This window comes from Triturus cristatus, chromosome 3_1 (genome assembly GCF_964204655.1).
Source record: "Triturus cristatus chromosome 3_1, aTriCri1.1, whole genome shotgun sequence".
In the NCBI taxonomy this organism is placed as follows: Eukaryota; Metazoa; Chordata; class Amphibia; order Caudata; family Salamandridae; genus Triturus; species Triturus cristatus.
Window position 1 is genome coordinate 368,799,240 of NC_140583.1, and position 23,040 is coordinate 368,822,279.

Sequence of the window (23,040 nt, forward strand, 5' to 3'; positions counted from 1 at the left end):
TCATTCTCCTTTGGCGATCACCAAGCAGGTATCCACTGGGCAGAGACAACATTGGACTGGGGAGATACCGCCCAAACACAGTCATTGTTCGGGGGCTGAGATATGCCCTCAGACACTGATGCAGTAAAAGTAAAACGAGCCCGTCGGCTTGTTTTGCTTCACTTTTGTGGTAATCGGGTCCTGATCGTCATTACCCAACCCCCCAAAAATAAATCAAATAGAGGGTCCTTTTAAACCCTCCCTAGCGACGTCCACTAACCGTCAGATGCACTGGTGGAAGTAGTGTGGGCTGGGTGTTGGCCACTGGTGGATGCCCGCACTAAAAGGTTTAAAGTATGCCTTTTATGTGTTATCTTCAGGGTAGTGTCTATGCAAAGGCAGCACATCTGCACTCTCCTCGTGTAGGTGCTGCATTGCTTCGTCCTGCCCCTTCAAACTAGTGTAATTTGCCACAAAATGTTTGTAAAACGTTATTCTGCTGTAAACTAATCCTGAGTCTTGCAAAAACCAGCATAACTCTAATATTGTGTGTAATAGGTAAGCAATGCAAAGTAATTGCATAATGAAAACACTACTTTGTACGCTACTTGTTCCACTGTTACAAAAACAAACTGGTAAAAAGTGGCCTGATTTAGATCTTGGTGGACGGGTTACTCTGACACAATGGTGAAGGATATCCCATCTGCCGAAATATAAATCCCCTTCCGCAAAATATAAATCCTGTGGGATTTATATTTTGGCGGACGGGATATCTGTCACCGTTGTGACAAAGTAACCCGTCCGCCAAGATCTAAATAAGGCCCTATGTTGACTTGTGTCTTTCTTGTGCCCCATTCAAGATTGTCCTTTTCTCTACTTAGGCCAGGCTAATTGCAATAATTAGTACAAACATTTATGAACAACCATTACAGGGACTAATGGGCATTCTTCTCAAATGTATTTTGGAGACATTTGGAACAAATGTTACAATTTATAATTCACATTGCCCTTCATTGATATTTTAGTGAACTTGACACTTTAGGTGCTGGATGCTTCAGCACAGAATTAAAAGAAGGGCTGTTGTTATCATCACATTAAGAAGCACTCTTGAGGTTTCTGTATCCGAGACCCTTTGCAGAATATTGCCCATCTGCCTCATATTCTGTGAGTTTTATTTTGAAGCCTGAAGGAATACTCGTATCTTCTGCATACTAGAACACCATTGTTGCGAAATTATTTCAAGGCAACTACCTCTTTTGACATTTCTGTCGGCCTGGTCGCTTCCCACATGGGCGTAACTCAGTCTTCTCAGATGAGAACTGCTCAATGTCAGGTACTCACAACAGCTATTGTATTTTGTTTTAGAATAGCATAGATTCCTGGCAAAGTAATTAGCTGGTAGTAATATTACCAACTGATTGGCACTCACTTACATAATCTCAGGAGGAGTGGAAGATGCATTAGGAATCAAACCTGAGGCTTGCCAGTAAAATATCCCCAAATCAAGTGTATTAACCCACTAAGCGTAATATTCTGAAACCTGCACATATGTGCAGCCTCAGGCAAACATTTATTGCAGCTTCCTGATGAGCATACTTAAAACGTACTTTTGGTCAACAGTCAGACAGCATCCTGTTTCTGAAGATGGAATTAATATATCAGATCGTTGTAATTTCACAGAAGGAATTTTCAAAAAATTAACAAAGAGGGTCGTTGTCCTGAAGTAAATATGCAAAATCAGTTTTAAAATGCTTTGTACTGTTCTTTTCAATGGTCAAATTACTAATTTTCCTTTTAAAGATTTCTGACAGTGTCCTATAAACGCTGTCTAATCCACTAAAACATGCTTGTTGTAATTATGTCCGATTTGACCAATAAGTTTAAAATGCACAATTTAGCACTATTCTCTTGTTTTGCCTCCAAGGATAGTTCTGTCCTATTGTTTCAAGTGTTAGTGCCTTCTCCATTGGTTGGCCTGTTAGCCCTCTATTCCGAAGCTCAGGTCAAATTGAGCCCCTGATCAAGGTGGCTGTGTATTGACTTCAGTGGCAGCCGACACTAACAAAGGGTGGTGAGGCGGATGGTGGGAGCGTGGTGGGACGGGGTGAGTGCGTTAATAATGATTTTTAAAAACGTACTTGAAGCCGCCAGCCACCTCCCGCGTCTCCCCGCGTCGCTCCTGCTGGCCTCTTCCTGGTCTCAGCAGCCCCTGGGACAGACTCCCATCCACTTTTGGCCTGCGCGGCTGGTAAGACGTTCCCCTCAGGTCATTGAGTCTGTGGGGTTTCTCCAGCCGGCTTCTGAATGAAGCTGGGCTGGAGAAACCTAAGGGGGCATGTGTGTTTTGGTCGGCCTGAGATGGCTGGCTAAAACACATATGCGCACATAGGGAGTGCACAAGCACTCCTCCTCCCCTCTCCCATGCCCCTCCCCTCAGTGCACAAGCTGGCTCAGAGCCGGCAAACTAAAAATAAAATGATGCTAGAACATAGTTTTATTTTTCATTTCCTGGCTGTGTGCCAGGAAGTGGGGTGAAGCTCCTCCGCCATTGCAGAGGGGCTGCCGCTGATTGAATTGCTTTCGTGAAAACCTTCCATGAAATGTGTGTTTGTTACTCTTTTAATATACTTAATAGAAATGCTTACAAACATGCACCTGTGGCGTAACAAAAGCCCCTGGAATCCTCGCCGTGCTTGTGGGCCCCTGAGCTCTAGGGGTCCCCTCCGGCACTGGCAGGCCCCTGCCCAGAGTGCTTTAGCCTGGGTCCGGAGTATTGGGGGCCCCCTGCATGCACTTTGCAGTGGGGCACTCTCAAGTTTCGTTATGACTTTTACATACACTATACCCCTTCCATACCCCAAAAACTGGTGATGGCACTGTATTTTATTGCTTTTGTTTTCAGAGCTTCCATGCTAAACAAATCACTTTTTTAGGCGAAGGTTCTTACTGTATACCATGGTATGAGATAGCCAATAGACATCAAAAAGCTAGCTTGCAACCTTCCTATGTTGTTCTTATTAGAAAATGGTCCTCGACAACAGCAAAGTAGCCTCTTTTCAGATGCATGTAATAAAGATGAAAGCGGAAATTAACGCTTGTTTTCAGGGTACCGGGTCATACCAAGAGACAACCCGAGGCGTGTTCTCTTGTGATGCTAGAATCCGTTTACGCTTCGCGCATAGAGTGACCAGACGTCCCAGAATTACCCGGACATTCCCGGTTTACAGACGCTTTCCATGATTTTAAATACATGTCCCGGGTTTTGGGACACAGGTGAAGTTATGATGCAAAGGAGAATTTAATGCATACTCTTGTTAAATAATGTATGTGTTTCAGGCAGGGCAGGTTGACGTTGGCTACATGCTTGCTGCAGCAGATTGGGGCGGGTGGGGGGGGGGGCACAAGGGTAGAGATTGAGCCATAGGCAATGTTATGTAAGGACAGAGGCGTAGCTAGAGCTTGTGGCGCCCGGGGCTATCCCTCAGATTGCCGCCCCTGGGGAGGGGGGGTTGCTTGGGAAAAAGGACGGCGAGCAATTGAGAGGTCCGAGAGACACGTAGTATCGCTGCTAATAGTTACCTCGATCATGCAAGTTACATGCACATACATGACACGGTCCAAGGCTACATAGTTGAATACACCAGTGACTGGCAGTACAAAAGAGAACACACAGACTGCATGATCTATCTGGGGACTCAGAAAAACCGCATGTGACATCCATCAGAGAGCTGCGCGAATAATTACTTGGTAATCCCCTCAGCACAATGCAAACATGCACATACATGACACTGTTCAGGGATCCATCATCTACAGCTGACATTAAATGACCATTCATCATGGTCCCCCCCATTACAACAGTGCACTTTGTGATCTGCATGGTACATGTTCTTTGCAGCAGGCACATTAACCCTCTGTGCTACCTTTCCAGGAGTCAATCCTTCCACTAGACAAAACTCCGATGTCTCTCTAGGGAGAACATTAATCACCGAAGTTATCATGACATTTTTATTGTTTCTGAAAATTGCTGGAGGTAGCAAGTTTTTTTTAAACCATAATATACTTGCAAACACTACGCACCCACCTGAAATAGGTACCCAGTGCGGTCACACCGTTCGCATCGCCCTAACCTGCTCAAGGTTCATGTGACCTCAGTGACAGAGTCACAGCGACTAGATCACTGTTGCTCTAGGGTGTGCTGCTTTGTAGGCCTGCCCGCAAGACTGGAGATGAACTTCAGTATGGATTGTGGTGGACAGGCCTTCAAGGTTAACCCACAATTGCCACCACTAGGGTACACCTGCTTGTGCTAAGACATCAAGCCTTCTAAGGTCTAGTGGGACCTTCTAAGGTCTAGCATGGGAATGTGCTCCCTCAGTAGAGTGGTCTGGTGGACTGGTCATGAAGGCTGAACCTGGTTCCCCAGTTCCAAATTCGACAGCTCTGGCCATAGTGCCACATCCTCTCCCCCACTGAACACCATACTTCCCCACTGAGAGAAACTCGCACTGGCTTCAGCTATAACCTAATTGTGCCCGCTATAAACACTTGGATATGGCTCAATTCAAATTATGCACTTGATAAGAGTAATATGCTGACTAAAAAGAAAAAAGTAAAAGCAACCACTCGTAAGGAATGCAAGATTAAGTAAAGCACGTGAAATGTAAGCAGAAGCAACATGGTTACCTTAACGATATCTCACTCACTATTCAGAAATCAGCGAGTGGTTTTACCTGAAAAGTTAAGGACATGACTGGAGGGCCATGAAGGGAACCGTTTCAATGTCCATTGCTTATATCCTTACAAAACGTAAGCAGCATGGTTTAAAAAGACCACATCCATAAACACAGAGCCATGGTACACATTTTGTTTTCCAATCCACCCACCAACCAGGTATTGCAGTACCTCCAGGAATGGTACACTTTCCCACCTGGGAACAACAATGCTGTTCAAAGAAAGACGCGAAAACAGAAGTAGCGCTTCACTGGCAAACTCTGTAAAGTGATGCTGATGTATTTGGATGTAAATAAAACCAATCTGGTCACTTTGCAACCACTCTGTCTTGCTTTATTTAGTTATGTATTTATTTTTCATATTTAAAACCTTCTATTTCTCTCCATCCCGCTGCACTTTGGAATAGAAAAATGTCAGAAAAAGGGCATTTCTCGCAAGAGTGTTTTTCTTTTTTGGATCCATTTCACAGGGAAGCAACTGTATGAAAGAAGGAAAGAGAGGTTGTGAACCGTTTCTTCAAGTCACGGTTTTCAGTAAGTGAGGAGCAAGACAGAAAGAGAGGGAATAATAGGAAGAGAGGGGGGGACAGCTGCCAGCACAAAAAAGAAGAGGACATTACCCGAGTCCTATTCCTTCTCTGCCCGTCCCCGAACGTCCACGAAAGCAAGCCGAGCCTCATCTGAATGCCTTTGTCCTCCCCCAAAATAGTGCCGCCTGGTGCGGACCGCCCCACCCTAGCTACGCCACTGTGTAAGGATAGCTTATAAATGTGTGAAAATATGTACATGTACATATATGTATGTACATATATATGTATAAATATATATTATATAGAATTTCACAGGGCTATGCCAAAAAACACAAAGTTTGGGGCAGGCCAGACATAGAAGCAAGGTCAAAGGCTTTAGTCCAACTTTTATGTCTGGCCTGTCCCGGTTTCTGCTTCTTAAAATCTGGGTACCCTACTAGCGCACAGGTTCATGGAAGAGCGATGTGGGAGCAGTCTAAAAACAGCGCAAGGCGGCATTTAATGATTTGCAGATATAGGGCCAGATGTATCAAGAATTGCTTTTGCGATTCTTAAATAGGGAATTTTACTGATTCAAGAATGCAATGTATGTAGGCTTTGCAAAAAAAATTACGTTTCCTACATCTTCCTTACGATTCCCTATTAAGGAATGCCTTCCCATTCATTCCAATGAGCCGATAGGCCCATAGGAATGAATGTGAAGACATTCGCAATTTGCGATTACCAAATTTGTAATCGCAAATTGCAAATGCAATTACAAGGGTGACAGGGGGCCAAAAGGCCACCCTGATGCACTCCGCGCCACATGGCACTTAGAAAAATGCAAACATTTGCATTTTTCTAGGAATTTGCAAATTACCACTAACTTGAAGTTGCGATCCCTAAATGCAAATTCGTATTTTGCGATTGCTACATGAATTACATTTAGGGAATCGCAAATTGCGGTTCCCTAACTGCATTCGCAATTTAGGTAATTGCAAAAAATTGACATTACCCATAATGCGAATGCCAAGAGTTTGATACATTGAAAAAGGCATTTTTGCCGTTTGCGAACGCAAAAAGCCTTGATACATCTTGCCCCAAAACGTTGATAGCAGGCTGGAATCCCTACAGTTTGAAGTGCTCATCAATAATGGGGAATCTCGAGATGCAGGCACAGATAAGCATTTCTATTATACCGAATTATCGAGAGAAAGTATGTTTTACAAGATGTTTCAGCATGTCGATAACTCAAAGCAGAGAGTTCATCTGTACGCAGCCCGGTGCGTGCCAGTGACCCCCGCAGGTACCTCTATGGAATCCTGCAGCGTTCTAGAAGCTTCTGAGGTGGTGACTCCCCCAGGCGGTTCCTTTGCTGCTCTCATCTGTGTTGTGCGGTCGACTGGGGGGTATGCTGTGCCCTTGTCGTCTGCTTGCACGCTTTGATGCGGCAGCCTTTGTGCACTGAGAAACCGCTCTTCATTGTGGTCTTTTATTTTGGAAAACCTTGAAGTGGATGCATTTGTTGTTTCCTGCTTTGTGAAATATTTGTGACTCAAAATAGCATCATGAATCCAATGCCTGAAAACACCAACAATGCTTAAAAGAAGGACTCTGAGCCTATGTGCAAAACCGAGGGGCTTACTTCATTAACTTTTAGGAAATAGTATTTTTACGGTTGTTATTGGCATGTGACCAGCACGCCACCCTCTTGGAGAGTTAAAGTGACAAAGAGCTATTGTCACATGTGTTCTTAGAATAAAATCTACAACCTCGAACTCAGAGCGATTGGTTCTGACCTTGTGTTGTGAGGGAGGTCACCTAGATATAACCACATTTGGGAGCGTCAAACAGTTACTCTTAGTAGCAAACAGACACAAAACGTTACTTGCTCAGCGGCTTTGTTGGCAATGCAGGATATTAGAACAGCGAGGAAGTAAAGATATATTACAGTACTCTGTATTAAATGGTAACCCCTTCGGCGCGAAAGGGAAATCGGGAATCGCCTACCAAAACGGGGAGATACATTTATCTGCTGTTTGCATTTACCAATATTTTAATTTTTTAATAAATATTTTTATTGGGGTACTTTTCAAAATAAATGCGCCAAACGAAAAGACAGCTCGTACAAATTATTGTAGACAAATATTTGTTGCACAATTGCTCTTTTTCTTCAAAATCATTTGTGGTCTAGACGAGGTTTTATCTTGAATTAATTTTTTATTTTGTGTATTTATTTATATACGAGAAGGAGCAAGGGCACTTTGGACCTCACTGTCCGCGTGTGTACATTCAGCGGTATGGGTAATGGACCGATGTAATATACCTGGGCAAAGGCAGAAAGTTAAGTCATCGGTGTATGTGGGTGGATTTATATTTATTTGTGGCAGAGCGATGGGTGTGTGTGTAGACCTGGTAACTAGCAGTTCATTTCCAGAGTAGGCTGAGGGTCTGACACTGAACGTGCTTGGGGTGGACGCAGGTGAGTCTGGTTGGCGGAGTTCATATGCTGTGCAACAGTGTCAAAGGTGAAGATCTGATGGAGACCTGTTGGAGGGGATTACCATTGTTCACTTTAAAGATTAAGACTATAGCCCTTAATCTGTGCCCCCGTTTCTGGCGGACAGTAAGGGGAGATGCCTGTGTTCAGCCACATAAGAGACGATGTGAATGGTGAAGTGTGACTTTGTGTAATGGGGAGTGCTGCAGTACACCTACCAGGAGGTTGTTGGCCTTGGCTGAGTGAGAGGAACCGGGGGTGGATTTTACATAAATCCTGCCTCTAGTGGCCATAAAGGACTGCACCTGCAAGCAGGGGTGGAAGCACCCACCATGCTTCCTGTTGTAGGATGGAAGTGGCCTGCAGTGCCCGGAGCATCGCATACAGAGAAATGGAGAATTGATTTTTTCAAGAATTCCGTACGAGAGAGCGGAGAGTCCTCCATAGGGGGTGGTTGTTAAACAGTATGAAACATGAATCTGAGGGCTAGTTCAGTACTGTCAGGTAAAAGTGTTAGAGAGAGCATTTAATGAAGAGATTGCTCCAAGGGTACTAAAAAGGAGTAGTCCCAGGAACGAGCATTTCGGGAAACGTTTTGAATCTCAAGTCACAAATGCCGAATGCCTCCTCTACCACTCTGTCGGTATCTGGCGCTCCAAATATACGTTTGCTTCCCACTGGGTTACATTGGAGTTACTTATGCCAGAGCTGCCTTGAGCGCGTCTTCTCACCTTTAAGACTCTGAAATAAGTCATCACATCAGCATAATGACGTCCCGGTTTCCCCCGGACAGTCCCGGTTTTCGGTGGACTGTCCAGGTGTCCCGACACATTTCTTTATTTTGAATAAATGTCCCGGTTTTGGGACAAGGATCAGGTAATTGCAATTGAAATTAGAATTGGAAGGTATGTTCTCCTTACATGCTTCAAAAGAATGAAAATAATTTCTGGCGTGTCCCGGTTTTTGGTTCTCAAAATCTGGTCACCCAACATCAGCACCTCCTCTTTGTCCACTACAGGTCACGTACCGGAGTCACTCTGTGTGGGCATTCGAAGTAGGGTGACCAACCGTCTGTAAATTTCACGGACCGTCCATAAATTGGACCTCACGTCCGCTGTCCCGTAGGATGCCTTTTACGGACGCCTTTTGTCCGTAATTTTGGGCCTTGCAGGGAACAGAGCTGGTCCCCTGCGAGAGGCCTCAGCTCCTTGCTGGGGCCCCCTCGCACTCATCTGCAAAGCACAAGAGCGACCCACCCCGCCATTGTCATTCTGTATGCGGCTGATTGCCACATACAGAAGGACAATGGGCCAGTCTGGGCTGTTACAGCATGTGGTGGGCCTCCTCCAGTCTCGGTCTAGGGCAGGGCATTCTCTTAGGGTTAGATGGACGACATTTGAACTGAAGACTCCTCTTAGGCCAGAGGTCTTCAAACTTTTGGATGCCGAGACCCCCCCGTCAACATTTTGAGGCGTAAGGACCCCCCTCCTGACAAAAATTCTAAACCTGTAGGCAGGGCTACTGGAAATATGAGGCAGTTGAGGACCAAATTACGCGACAGGCTTGACTAAATTGTGTGGGAAGAAAATGTAAATGAGGTTATGTGATGCCGCGTATTTTGGGATAGCATTGCTTCATTATTTTGACATTTTTTACACACCGTAACACTGAGGAAAGGTTTCACCCAATCAGTACCCGTTTATAACCAAAATACAGCAATTATCATCAGAAAGATTTCTAGTCCACCTTTGTGAAGGGCCTTCCACTCTGCAGGAATACGTGCTGTCACATTAGAAGCTCACCTGGGCCTGGCCGGGAGAAGCCGGGGTCCCTTAAAAACCTGGCGGTTTTGTGCAGAGTTAAGCAGTTTACCCATGCAGTTTTCTTCTCACCCCCTCCCTTCCATCCCTCTCTCCTCACTTAACCCCGGATCACTCTCTCACTTTGCAGGCCATTTTCTTTTACCTCTTTTTACAACTTCTGAACTCTCACGATTCAATCTCTCACTTCACCTTTAATCCCCTCATGCCATTCTGCCTTTTCACTGCCCTCATCTCTAACAGTCTCTCGCATTTATCTCATGGCCTCTCTGGCCCTGTCACCTCCCGTGCCCCTCAGCACTTCTCATTCACCTCATCTCTCCATTTAAATTTTTGTCTATTTGTATCTTACACCTCTCCAGTCCCCCCCCATTCATCTTTCACATCTACCCTTTGTTCTGACAGAAGCCCTCACCTTTGGCTCACACTCCCTTCTTGCGTGTCCACACTTCTCTTCGGCAATTGACATTTCTCCTCATCCCTGACCTCTTCAATCAAATTCTCTCACTACCTTGCTGCCCTCTCTCATCCTCTCATCTCTCCTCACCAAGCATACGGGTCGGGCCCGTATGCTCCTCTCGGCATGTGCCACTCTGCTTATTGTTCCCTAATTCAAGAAGGCATGAGTTGTCTGTCTCGCTGTTTTGATGCAGGCCGCGCAGTTATGGGACGTGCATCCTCCTTTGCTTCGCTCCACTAAGAATCTATTATCCTCACTCAGGACGGGCTCCACGCTCTCAGCCTGAAGCAATTCGAATATAAATCCCTTGTTACGGAGGCTGCTCGAACAATGTATAGGGAACAGCAGGGTAGACTGTATGATGCTGGGGATAAGGCGGGTAAATTGATTGCTTGGCTTGATAAGAAGGAGAGAGTGAATCGAGTGGTCCCCGTGCTTCAGACGTCGGAGGGAGTGAGTGTGACTGACCCTGGTGAGATTGTGGAGTGTTTCGCTGATTACTTCCGTGCTGTGTACTCCCCGGTGTCTGATAGGGATGAGGCTGACTCCCGTCACTTGTTGAAGGATATTGCTTTGCCCTGCCTGTCGGTGGATGAGCGTGAGCAGTTAGATGCCCCGTTGTCGGTCGACGAGATTGCTACCGCGATTCGTTCCCTTCGCTCAGGCAAGGCTATGGGCCCCAACGGACTCCCTATTGAACTTTATAAACTGCAACCGGATAAAATTGCGCCATTTCTCCGTCGTATGTTTTCGGAGTCACTTGAACTTGGTTCTCTCCCTGCTGACCAGCGCTTGGCCACTATAGTCGTGATTCCCAAGGACGGTAAGCCTCGGGACCGTTGCACCTCGTACAGGCCTATTTCTCTGTTGAACGATGAGCCGAAAATCCTTGCCAAGGTTCTTGCTAATCGCCTGCTTACTGTTATCTGTGACCTGGTGCATCCGGACCAATCCGGTTTTATCCCGCACCGGAATACGGCCCTTAACTTGCGGCGCCTACATGGCGTACTTGCAAGGGCGGAATATCTCTCAGAGCCGGCCATCTTGGTTTCCTTGGACGCCACGATGGCCTTTGATACGATAGAATGGCCGTATCTTTGGGCCGCCCTGCCAAAGTTTGGACTCGGGGCGGGATTTATTAGTTGGGTTAAACTCTTATACGCTGCTCCGTTGGCTCAGGTTGTCGTTAATGGAAGGGTTTCCCGGCCCTTCGTTCTTGGGAGAGGCACTAGGCAGGGGTGTCCGTTGTCTCCCCTGCTCTTCGCTCTGGCTTTGGAGCCGCTCGCTGCTTGGCTTCGTTGGGAACCGTCGATAAGAGGGATCCGGTGGGCCCCTGGCTTCGAGGATCGAGTTTCGTTGTACGCGGATGACATTCTTTTGTACATCACCTCACCACGTCAGTCACTCAATGTGCTCTTTGACATCCTTACTTCCTTCGGCAAGAACTCTGGTTTGATTATTAACTGGTCCAAATCTTGTGTCTATGCTATATCCGGTGACTTTCCTCTCTTGCCTTCTCGTTTTCCTATTAAGGCGTCCCACTCCGGCTTTACGTACCTGGGGGTGTACGTCTCATTGGACCCGGCGATCCGCTACGAGCATAATCTCCTCTCTCCACTTCGGAGATTGAGGTTAGACGTGGCCCGTTGGTGTAAGCTTCCCTTGTCTCCCCTCGGTCGTGCGGCGCTTTTTAAAATGATGTCTCTTCCCCGATTCCTTTACGCACTTCAAAACTCCTTTGATATTATTCCGGCGGCCTACTTCCGGGAAGTGGAGAGCTTACAGAGGAGGCTTGTTTGGGATGGTCGTGCACGTATTGCTCTTGCAAAACTGACTCTCCCCTGGTATGACGGGGGCATTGCGCTCCCGGACATCAGGAGGTACTATTGGGCCTCCCAGCTATCTGCTATTAACCATGCAACGTACGCACCTGGTCCGAATCCGGCTTTCGAAATGGATAGACTTTTGTTGCCTGGCGGCAACTTTAACAGAGCACTTTACTCTCGATCGGCTGGGAGGAACTTAACCGGTCCCACTAAGATTGCGGTGCGTGTGTGGAGGGCTGCGAATGTGGCCATGGGCTGGAATGAGCGTTTGACGGGTGCGACCCCTTTGTTTGCGTCTGAAAGATTGGGAAGCCTCTGGACGACGAAGGGCTTCGAGCGTTGGGACACGATTGGCATCAGTAGAGTAGGTGACCTTTGGGTGAAGGGTGCGGTTAAATCCTTTGCTGCGTTGCAGAGTGAGTACGAATTGAGTGAGCGGGAGTTCTTTCGGCACGTCCAGGTTCGGCACGCCTTGCTCTCGGCCTTCGGGGCTGGGACTACAGTCCCTGTGTCTTCGCCGCTCGAGGACCGCATACTTGACGGTCACTTGCCCGACAGTACTATTTCCCTTATCTATAAAAAACTAATAAACGTGCGGGCGGATCTCCTCGTGCGCCTTCGGGAGGCGTGGACCGGGGATGGTGTGGAACTGGACGATGAGGACTGGCAGTCTGCGCTGTCCTCCCCTAAGGAAGTGGCCAAACCCGCGCGTCTCCGTCTTGTCCAGCTTAAAATTCTCCACCGTGTCTACGTGACGGGCCCTCGTTTAGTTTTGATGGGTTTTTCTGAAGACGGGCTCTGTAGGCGCGGCTGTGGGCTCAGCGCCACTTTTCTCCATGTTCTCTGGGAGTGCTGTGAGGTAGCGGAGTATTGGCGCCGGGTGCATGCTGTCATGGAATGCGTCACTGGGGTCGCTTTGTTGCCCGAGGCTCGCCGATGTTTGTTGAACGTGTGGGAGCCTAATGACTATAATGCGGCTCAGGCTCGGTGGGCGGCCCTTGGGAACATGATTGCTAAGAGGGACATCGCACAGCGTTGGGGTTCCCGACGGCCTCCCACCGTGTCGGTATGGAAGGAGAGCATGGATTGGTGCATGTGCAGAGAGAAGACTGTGTATGTGTCTCGGGGTAAGCCGGGGGCGTGGGGTAGAATCTGGGGTCAGTGGAACGCGTACCGAGGGAACATCTGCACGCCCCCCCTCGTGGACACATCTGATGCTGCCTTGTCCCCCTGATCCTGAGGTTCCCGGACTATTACATTTTACCTGTAGACTGTTGTGGTTCTCCCGTCGCCCCCACCTCCCTCTTGCTCATCCTCATTGTCCACCTGCGGGTGGAGTTTGTATTGTGCAGTTCCCCGGATGTGGTTAGACGCCCCCTTTTTCGATGGTTTCCGCCTTGTTTTTTGGTGTTATTTTCTTTTTCTTTGTTTGTATTTCTAAAATCTATGTATCCTGATAATCTCTGTGGTGTACTCAGTAACTCGTTAATTCGGCTGGGCCCCAGGGGGCCTGTTGCTGCCCTGATGTTGTTGATCATGTACATATTAGCGTCCGGCCCTGGTGGTTGTAGGCCCGTGTTTGTATTGATTTTTATGTACAATAAAGGTTTTCGCAAAAAAAAAAAAAAAAAAGAATCTATTATCCTTTAGGAAGATATAAAACCTTTCTTTATGCTCTGTAGGTTACCCCATTTGGCTGGTTCTCCTTCTGTGTGTTACTCATTTGCCTTCAGGCAGCAGATGGTTATTAGCCCCAGGACATCTTTTGGTAACAGTAGCGCACTACAAATTCAAATAGTAATAATAGGCAGAAGCAGGGGAGTCACTAGACCAGAACTTCGGAGGGGGGGGGCTAACACTCCCAGGCAGGGCTGGTCTTAACACTGGTCGCACCCGGTGCAACAGTCTTTTTTGATGCCCCACCCCCGTTTCCTCCTTCTTCATGAAATCCTTCACTGCCACTCACCAACAATGCACCTCATCTCTCTTTAGCACCTTTCTGACAAACATTTACTTTTTTTATAGCGCTACTCATAGTTTACTCACACTCATTTCTGTGATCTGCATGGTACATATTCTTTGTAGCAGGCACATTAACCCTCTGCACTGTGTGGGTGACAAGAGGGCCCATGTGAGTGCGCGGTGAGCGATGCAACAGTGTGAGAGTAGGGCAAGAGGAGTGACTGCAGGGTGAGTGAGGTGGTGTATGAATTTGGGTGCGAATGCAAGTTCAGAATGGGATGAATTAATGTATGATTACTGTTGGGCTTGTTTGAGTGAGTTGCATATTGAGCAGTGAGGGGGACAGGTGATTGAAGTGTCACATGAGTGCAGGATGAGTAGTGTACTTGTGTGATTGCAGGGTGAGGTATAGGGTGAACAGCGCAAGTGCATTATGAGTGCAGAGTGATCACTGTGAGTACAGGGTGAGCGGGTGAATGGTGTGAGTGCATGGTGATCAGTGTGAGTGCATTGTGATCGCTGTGAGTGCAGGGTGAGCGTGAAAGTGAAGGGCGAGAATGAGGAATGAGTTGTCTGAATGCAGGGTGCATTCCCAGACCCATGAAGTAACTCAGCATGTTATTGACGGCGGCGTAGAGTTTAAGATCTAAGTTAAACTATTGCGGCATTAATCGGGGATCGAGGGTGAAGGAGATAAATAATGTGCTAATCCTGCAACAAACTTACAGTCCTATGGTTAGGGTTACCAGCAGATTATTTTGATGGCCCAGTCGGTACAAAAATAAGCAGTCACCTAAAGCTGTATTTTCAGCACTTATCTGTGCATACTTCGAACAGCAAATATAAATAGAAAGCCCTTTTAATTATGTTCTAGGGCTGTCTCAATGATACTGATAATTAAAGAGAACAAAGACAGAAAAGTCACATAACCAATGCATACATACTTTTTTATTTGTAAGTCTATTTAGTGTCAAGAGGAGATCTTTGCAGGCTCTTTAAACGAAACAGCAGACAAAAAAATATATATGTAGAAGAGAAGTACCACGATTACAGTTTACAAAGTTAAAAATAAGATCTTATAGTTCTTTCACAGTCTCATATTTTCAGAGCTGAAGCATTGTTAATATTATATACAACGAAGCCATAGTTGCTGTTTTTTTTATTTATTTGTATGCAACTAACAGCCATTGACAAAGCCAATAGTCATGGCTTGTTTTGGGTCTAATGTTACTGGATGCAATTATAGAAACAGCAAAATACCAGTCGGGCGGCACATCATGCTCAGCACATATTTTTAGCTTATGTGTTTAAAGCCACGCCCTTAATTACATCAGACACACCCCCTTGGAGAGACCCGCAGTTTTTTCATCCCATGAAGGCCCTGGAAACACCATGTCACAGTCGCCTCACGTCCTGGCACTGTGCATCATGCATGACTGATGACTTCCAAGTTTTCAGATTGCCTATGTGCAGGGGCATAGTGAACCCTCCCCCACCCCCTGCTTTAGGAACTACAGCAAGGGTGAAATTCTTAATGGACCTCTTCTGTCTGCAACTGGATGGGTGGGTGTATGGGTAAGGTGTGGCTGGAAGGATGGGTGGCTAAGTGAAAGGGGAATGGAGAGAGAATGGGAGGATGGATGGATGAGTGAAAGAATGCATATTGAGTGAAAGGGAGGGCGGAGAGCTGGAAGAAAGGCTGGATTAGTGAATGGGTGGATGGATGAGTGACTGGGTGGATGGATGAGCAAGTGAAAGGATAGATGGATGGGTGAAAGGGTAAATGGTTGGATGGATGAGTAAATGGATGGATGGGTGGAAGAGTGGATGGATGTGTGAACGGATGGCTTGGGTGAAAGGGTAAATGGTTGAATGGATGAGTGAATGGATGGATGAATGGGTGGAAGAGTGGATGGATGAGTGAAAGAATGGATTGGGTGAAAGGGTGGATGGATAGATGATGGATGGATGAGTGAAAGGGTGGATGAAGGGATGGATGAGTGAAATGATGGATGGAAGGATAGATGATGGATAGGTTTGCAAATGATTGAAAAGGTTTGGATATAGATGGGCACACAGATGGAAGGACAGAATGAATGGTGAAAGACTGAATGATGGATGAAAGAATTAATGGATGACAGAATGTAAATTATCATATGAAATACCACAAAAAGACCTGCACAGTTAGTCAAAGCTGCACACATACCAAATAAACGTGAAGTACACGATTGTCTCAACCTAATATACACTTATTTTGACTTGTACCTAAGTGGTTTTCTATTTACTCACTTGTATACTATCGTGCAACTTACTCTGATGTGTCTGTAAAACGTACCTTTTTTCACAAAGTTCTGTCCTGAATTTTGACCCTCTGTCCTGAATTTTTAAACTTACCGTCCTGAATTTGCACCCATGCCAGATGGTCACCCTAATGCGAAGGTGACACAAGGACACGGCATTAATAATATCGGACGGCAGGGGGCGCTGGTGGAGGGACGGCAGGTTCTCATCTTTATCGTGGCATCAGTTTATTTTGAGGACACTGAAGCTAACAGCGTAATGATAGTGGTGTTGAAGGCCCCCGTCCTGGCACAGCGGCGGGAGGAGCCAGAGATGTGAGAGAGCCCGGGGTAAAGCCAGAACGTGAGAAGACGGAAACATGCAGAGTAGAGGACATGTTCTTGGAGAGACAATCTCTCCGCGTCGTCCTCTTCGTGGCATCTGCCTTAGCAGGCTTGTGTGAGCGGTGTGACGGGACGTCAGAGGTAGGACTCACGTCTCCATAGCAGCAGTCAACGGTATGAGAGTTTCCTTTTGGCAGAAGGACAGGAGGAGGGGACGTGTGGGGGAGGCCGAATAAAATAACCATATACTTTGCAGCCGCGACTTACATGTAAAACGGGCACTTATGCAAGCTGAGCGAGAGGACGGATTCCTGTAATCTTTGTAAATGATAGGTGCGCTGGGAAGAAATTGCATGTCTTTTGCCTGTTATTACACACCCTCTAGTTTGGTTGTTCTGATCCGCGTCTAAAATACACGATCAAATAGTCAAATCTAGCGCAGGCTGAATGATTAATAAAATAACACTTCAAAGTGAGCCCTTTGCAGGGACTGTGCCTTCCGATTGTGCTTAATAATGCATTGGTGACCAGTAGGGCAAGATTTTTATGTACATGCGAAAGATACTTTACGCTAGTGTAACAATTAAGTACATTGATGTGCATAATGTTTGCTAATTTGTAACTGGGAATGGTGAATTACGGTACTGGCTTTTTGCACCACGACAATACAGTAAGCAAACAGACAGCCACTTCTTTTGCTGTGTTCATATAATGGGAAATTAAGAACATGTAGTTCTACAGTTTCCAATTAAAGAAAGATGAAACTAGGTGTAGAAGCTGGGCCGCCCAGTGAGGCAAATTATCCCAACATTGCTCAAAACCACCTCCTAGGTTGGCAAAAACGGCTTCAGTGCATGTTAGCATTTTTACAATAAAAGGAATAGTTTTAATCACGGAAACAAGCAGCTCTACTTTCTCACATCATTTATATTTAATAATGATTCGATGATGTACACTGATGCAATAAAAATCAACATTATAAACTGGAGTGGCTTCTACACAAAGACAGGGATGCAGCAGGACAAGTCCAGACATCAGCCAAGTACCAACAATGAGTGCTCAGCAGATAGCACCAGTCAAGGCTTCCCATCTGGATGGCACGGGGTACATAAAGGCAAATATTCAATGCACGTCTTTTGGGATACAGTTGAGATGCAAACAACTAGAGAGAGCATGGCATGGCCCACATCTTGTGGCATTGAAGCTGTAGTAGCACCTTCCTTCTACTTAAGGATAATGCAACATGGAGGTGTATGTGAAGAGTCTTGCAAACCCCACGCTAGCCCAGATGAAGTAATAGATGAAAAACTCAGCCACATCTGCATATACTGACCATGTGCTGCGGAGTTTGCAAGTAGAATCCTATCTGTATTTTGGAGGTCAAGACTATGGTGACCATCGAGCTAAGCTTGGGTTGCATCATTGATTAGGGTGGTTGGATGTACAACCATGGAGTCGTGTTTTCGAGATTTTCACTGGACACATACACTTCACCGTCATCCAATCAAGAAGTAATGTATCTCACTGAAAGTCCTTCCATGTGCCGCATTGTTCAGGAAAAGTGACACATCCAGAACTGCATCTTCTAGAAAAAAGGTACAAACTTTAACAACTGTAGCTTTTTAAGTTTTTACACTTTCAATTGAGTGGATAGTTACAAATACCTGGTTGCCTACAATCAGCTGGTTGGCAACAGGTAGCTATTCGAACATTACATGTTTTCCAAATACTTTCGAAATAAACAAAAGAAAAAAGATCAAACAAAAAAAAACTGTGTAAACTAGCCTCTCCTCTCCCACCCACCCAACCTTCTTCTCATAGCCAGCTTGTCAGTATGAGCGAGAAGGCACCTCCTGTATTTCGGAGCTGGTTCCCATTGTGGGGTCCAAGGATGGTAAATCACACACAGCCATTCTCCATGCGTTTCTGCCAATGAATCCTACAGCAGAAGGCGTAGTACTGTCAGACATTTCGGGCATGTTAATTCACCAAAGTCTTTGGAAAGGATCTGGATTATGGGGTCCCAATTGTTTTCATACTCATTCTGCTTGAATTCTAGAGGGGTTTCAATCATTTCCATGACCGAATGTCCCACAATTTGTGCAACCAATCTGCGACGCAGGGCACCATCCGTTTACCCCAAACAACCAATAATGTCCTAGTTGCTGTGATTAAGGCCAGTGGTATGTGCTTCCCCCTTAGATTTTTATGAAATTTCACCCCTGGATACTGCAGTCCCCACAGGACCACCCCCGGGTCTTTTGGAAAGTTGACATGAAAGGCTTTGTCAATGAATTACAATATAGGGTCTCAAAATCTGTGATTTAGGGCACCTCCACAGCAAGTGCACCAAGATGTCTATTGCATCACACTCCCTTCAGCGCAAGGTTGATCGCAATTTGTCCAATTTTTCTAGCTTGCCTGGTGAGTGGTACTAGTGGTAACAATCTTATAATGGGTTTATCTAGTGTTGGTGGCTGAAATACGGACTCTATAGTGTCACGTTCCTGCACCAATAGTAGCAGTAAATGCTCGGGGTCTGTTAGGGTCACCATTATGTAAGTGTATATGTGTTGGTGCCACACTCAAAACCCTTGATGTCTTGTCTTCCCCGAGATGCATGGGCCAGTGGTTCCATAGTTAATACAAATATTTGGGGGGAGGGGCCAATGAGCATCCCTGCTTAGTACCTCTGGTAATCTCCAGGTGAGATGATCGTATCCTATTGACCTTGATAGAGGCCGATGGCAATCAAAGAAGTCAACTACGCAAATGAAGCACAAAGGGTTGTAGAGTTGCCACCAAACCAGGTTGCTTTATTCTTGAAGGAGATCCTATCCATCCCGCATCAGTCTCTCAGTGCAACTGACACTAGTTACTTAAACCCGAACACATTCCATCCCGTTTGTCATAACCTACCAGGTAACATCATAGTAGTCCAAATCTCTTTTTTGATGATGCCCAGCAACCACATACCTTCCTTTCTTAACAAATAATACAAAACATTTGATACATAAAACAAACTAAAACCTAACATAGTAGCGACAACTATATGTACAGGTGTGTGCAGCACAAGGGTGGCAATTTTTGCAAAGCACATACCTGCACAGAGAAAACAAATCCATTAAGAAAAACAAACATGATTGAGAGCAACAAACCGATGAGGTTGAATGCTTGAATGCGTTGATTAGAAATAAAATCAGATCAAGCATAGTCCTTCAGATATCCAGGTTTCCTCACAGATCTCTCAGATCCCTTTGTTTGTATTCCTTTGTCACACCTTGATTCACCATCCACCTTGCTCTTATTCAATGCCCCTTTGTACAAGACGACTCTGTTAAGATTCTATATGTGATGATCCTGTGTCTTGACAGCATTATTAAGCGTTTTAATAACTTGGATGGGCTTCATAAACATGGTACCAACACCACCCATCCCGGGAAGTTTAACCATCACAAAGTCACCCACATGCACCTCCAATTTCTTCACAGAGTTTCTGGTATGAAACCCCTTCTTTCGGAGCAAGAGCTTTCCCTCTTCTCTCTGACGCTAAGCAAGACCAACATCTTTACCCAACTCATACTCCTAGTTGTTGACCCAGGCGGGCTCCACATAGGCATTAGGAAGTCTCCCATGAAACAGCCCAGAAGGTGTTTTCACTGTAGTGCAGTGTGGGGTAACCCTGTACATTTCTATCCGTTTCATAACCTCCTCCTTCCAATTCAGTGAATTGGAATTAGCCATTGTGATTGTTTCTTTGAGCACTCTGTTCAGTCTCTCAACCATTCCATTCGCTGCATGTCGAACACAGCCTTCATTCTAGGACTGTCGTGGCTGGCTGCCCCTCTTCCCTGTAAAGGGACACTGCACTGTTTGTATAATAAAATCAGTGTGTTAGAGGTACCGCTCTGATGCAATGATGTGTCTAGGTGGTATAAGCTGTCTCCGACTGGACAACGCAAGCAGCAGGATATCTTGTTCTGTTCTTTGCCTTAAACGAAATGTACAGATTATGTTGCAGGAAAGGCTTTCTAAAAACAATCAGCATGTATAGCGTCTTCTCAGAAATAAAACATGGAAAAATAATATAGCTAAACAAAGTCTGCTAAAACGTGTAAAATGTAAACTGAAATGAAGAACCAAAGTGGGTCCAAGAGGGTCTCACTATAATACCTTTGGGGAAGGCTCCATTGCTGTATATTGTGTGCTTGTATGTTCTTAATCGGCATGTCTAACAACATCCTAGTGTTAGTGTGAATCAGAATACAGAAACGAAAACATTCCTGCCTTTGGGAGAAAGATAGCACTGGGTGGATGGTTTCAGTTTTTTCTGATACTTATGCTTCCCTCTTCCCAATGTTTCTCCAGCTGCAATATACCAAGGAGGCCAATTGGAGTACTGTTGCCTTTTGAATATCTCAGCCCTATGTATGATTACATCAATAGCTTAAATGAGTTGACTACTGACTTCTGTGGGCAGAGAAGAAATCACGGAAAGAGATGGGAATCGTACTGAAAACCAGAACTTGCATGCCTCTCCAAAAATGGCTATTGTTACTTTATACCTTACAGCTTACATCAACTATCCTAATACTTCCAGTTCTTAAAAACAAAATAACTGACCTCAAGCAGACTGATTTTCACAATTTCAGAGCTAGAACATGCCTCCCTCAGAGGAGTTAAAGGGAATTGGAGAAACATTTATTGAGCTCGTCATGTTATCCAAAACAAAAACTATGCTTCCGACTGAGAAAAATCAATTTAAATGTATGCCTTCTACTTCGTGTCAGTTCCAGAGGGTAAAACATTGAATACCCTATGGCTGTCCATTTCAGTCTTTTGGCCTGTTGACTCCACATTGTGGTGCATGGCACAGGTTTAATCATTCTGTTTTTGCACAGATGTGCTCTTTCTTCATTTACATGAGATTTTAGATTCATTATTTGGAAAATCAACTTAAAAATACAATACTTACTAGATCAAAACACAACATCCGTGACAAAATCTTGCTGAACCCCTGATAGATGTGGAACAAACAGCAGACTTTTCCTCAGAAAGATTTCAAAGACTTACTAGAGCGAGGCCCAGCAAGGCGGAGTTATTTACTGCTAAAACTTATATGCAGCATAGAGTTGGTGTTTGTGAAGGTACCTGTACAATATTTGTAGCAAAGGTCTACCTTCTTGGTTGAACCAGGTTTTTGATAAATATAAAAAGTGAATTTTGAATGAGCTTTGTAGTATTTTTCTATCCCAATTTGTGGAAAAGTATCTTTTATTCATAAACAGGAAAAGCTATAGCAGGCTATAGAGCGAAAATACCACTTTTAGCTACTCATTGGACAAACATACTATTCTTAACAATTACCCTGTCCCAATTCTGTACATGAAGCACCCAGCTTTACAGGCTGCTTAGTAGGTCGTACCTAGTGTGTAATGGTAGGTTTGCTATATGCCAAACGTTTTTTCGTTGACATGCTAATGTAGTGTTTTGGATGGTAGTGTTTAATGCCCCAATGGTAGGCCTTAAGAAAAATACTTTTATAGTCATACATGTGGACGGTATAAATATATACTTTACCCTCTATGCGGCATGTACCTTTTATGTCGCTCTTGCATTCCCTCTGCCGACCTACTCCAATCTTATGTAAAAGTAAATAGGTCGGTTGGGTCTTGTTACTTTTGTTCCATATTTTGGGGCAGGGCACACACACAGGGAAACTAAATGCCAAACTCACAGTGCTCAGAGTCAAACTTCTATCAAAACCAAACCAACAAAATGCGGGGCTGCTCAAAAAGATGCAGTTTCTCATAACCTCAATCAATGATTCCTTACTCAAAGGTTGAGTTTCTGGCAACTCTTAAAAACAGAGTTGCTTGGATGGCCTTTTACTGAGGCCCTGCTTATGCAAACATAGTGAAAAAGTTATAGCCGATAGGGGCATAGCCTGATTATATTAAATTTTAACTATCCTCCAGACATTCTGCCCAAGAAACCTAGGAGAAGACACGCAGAACTATTTAAAGTGTCCAAATAAATAAACTATAACTCTTTAGTGGAGAATTCTAATTGACTTGATTATCCAAGTTCCTTTATTTCTGCATGTTGTTTAACAAACTCTTCTTGTGTAAAGTATTTGAGAAACTGGCAAAACCTCCTTCTGTGACTGGCATATTCTTTTGAAAAGTGTTACTGTTGTCAAACTTCACATTTTATTTTGGTCGACAGACATTAGAGTGAACCTGATCTGTTAATGGGATTTCAGGTTTCTTCACCGGTACCATGGAAAGGGTTGTTTGTAGCTGCATGTGGTTATTGGTTAGAACTGGAAGTGTTAAGTTAGCTGATAAAAGGTTTAAAAGATTATAAAAGGTATAAAGTCAACATAGCCATTTTATGGAGGGGTCTCCAAGTTCTGGTTCTCCATGTGATTTCTATCTCTTCCTGTGATTGCTTCTTTGGCCTCAGAAATCACTTCTGTACTCATTCAAGCTATTGACATCATCATACATAGGTTTATATTGTAGCATTTTAAAATAAATTGTCCTTTCAGTATTTTCTTTCAGTATGAAGCATTTGCTTTATGGGTGGTGGGGCTGTGAGGCAAGGGAATGTTGAACCAGCACTGTG

General features: G+C 45.0%; 1 protein-coding gene across 9 annotated transcripts in view; it reads left to right on the plus strand.

The window, feature by feature from the left end:
• The window catches only part of RAB27A (RAB27A, member RAS oncogene family), a 462,534-nt gene that overhangs the window by 235,684 nt on the left and 203,810 nt on the right, over window positions 1-23,040 (plus strand). The window contains exon 1 of one of the 9 annotated variants that reach the window (XM_085644151.1): window positions 16,399-16,551. The exons of the other annotated variants lie outside the window; for them this stretch is intronic. The gene's annotated coding sequence lies outside the window, so the exon portion shown is untranslated. Of the gene's footprint in view, window positions 1-16,398; window positions 16,552-23,040 lie in introns of those variants that run through there. 9 annotated transcript variants of the gene reach the window in all.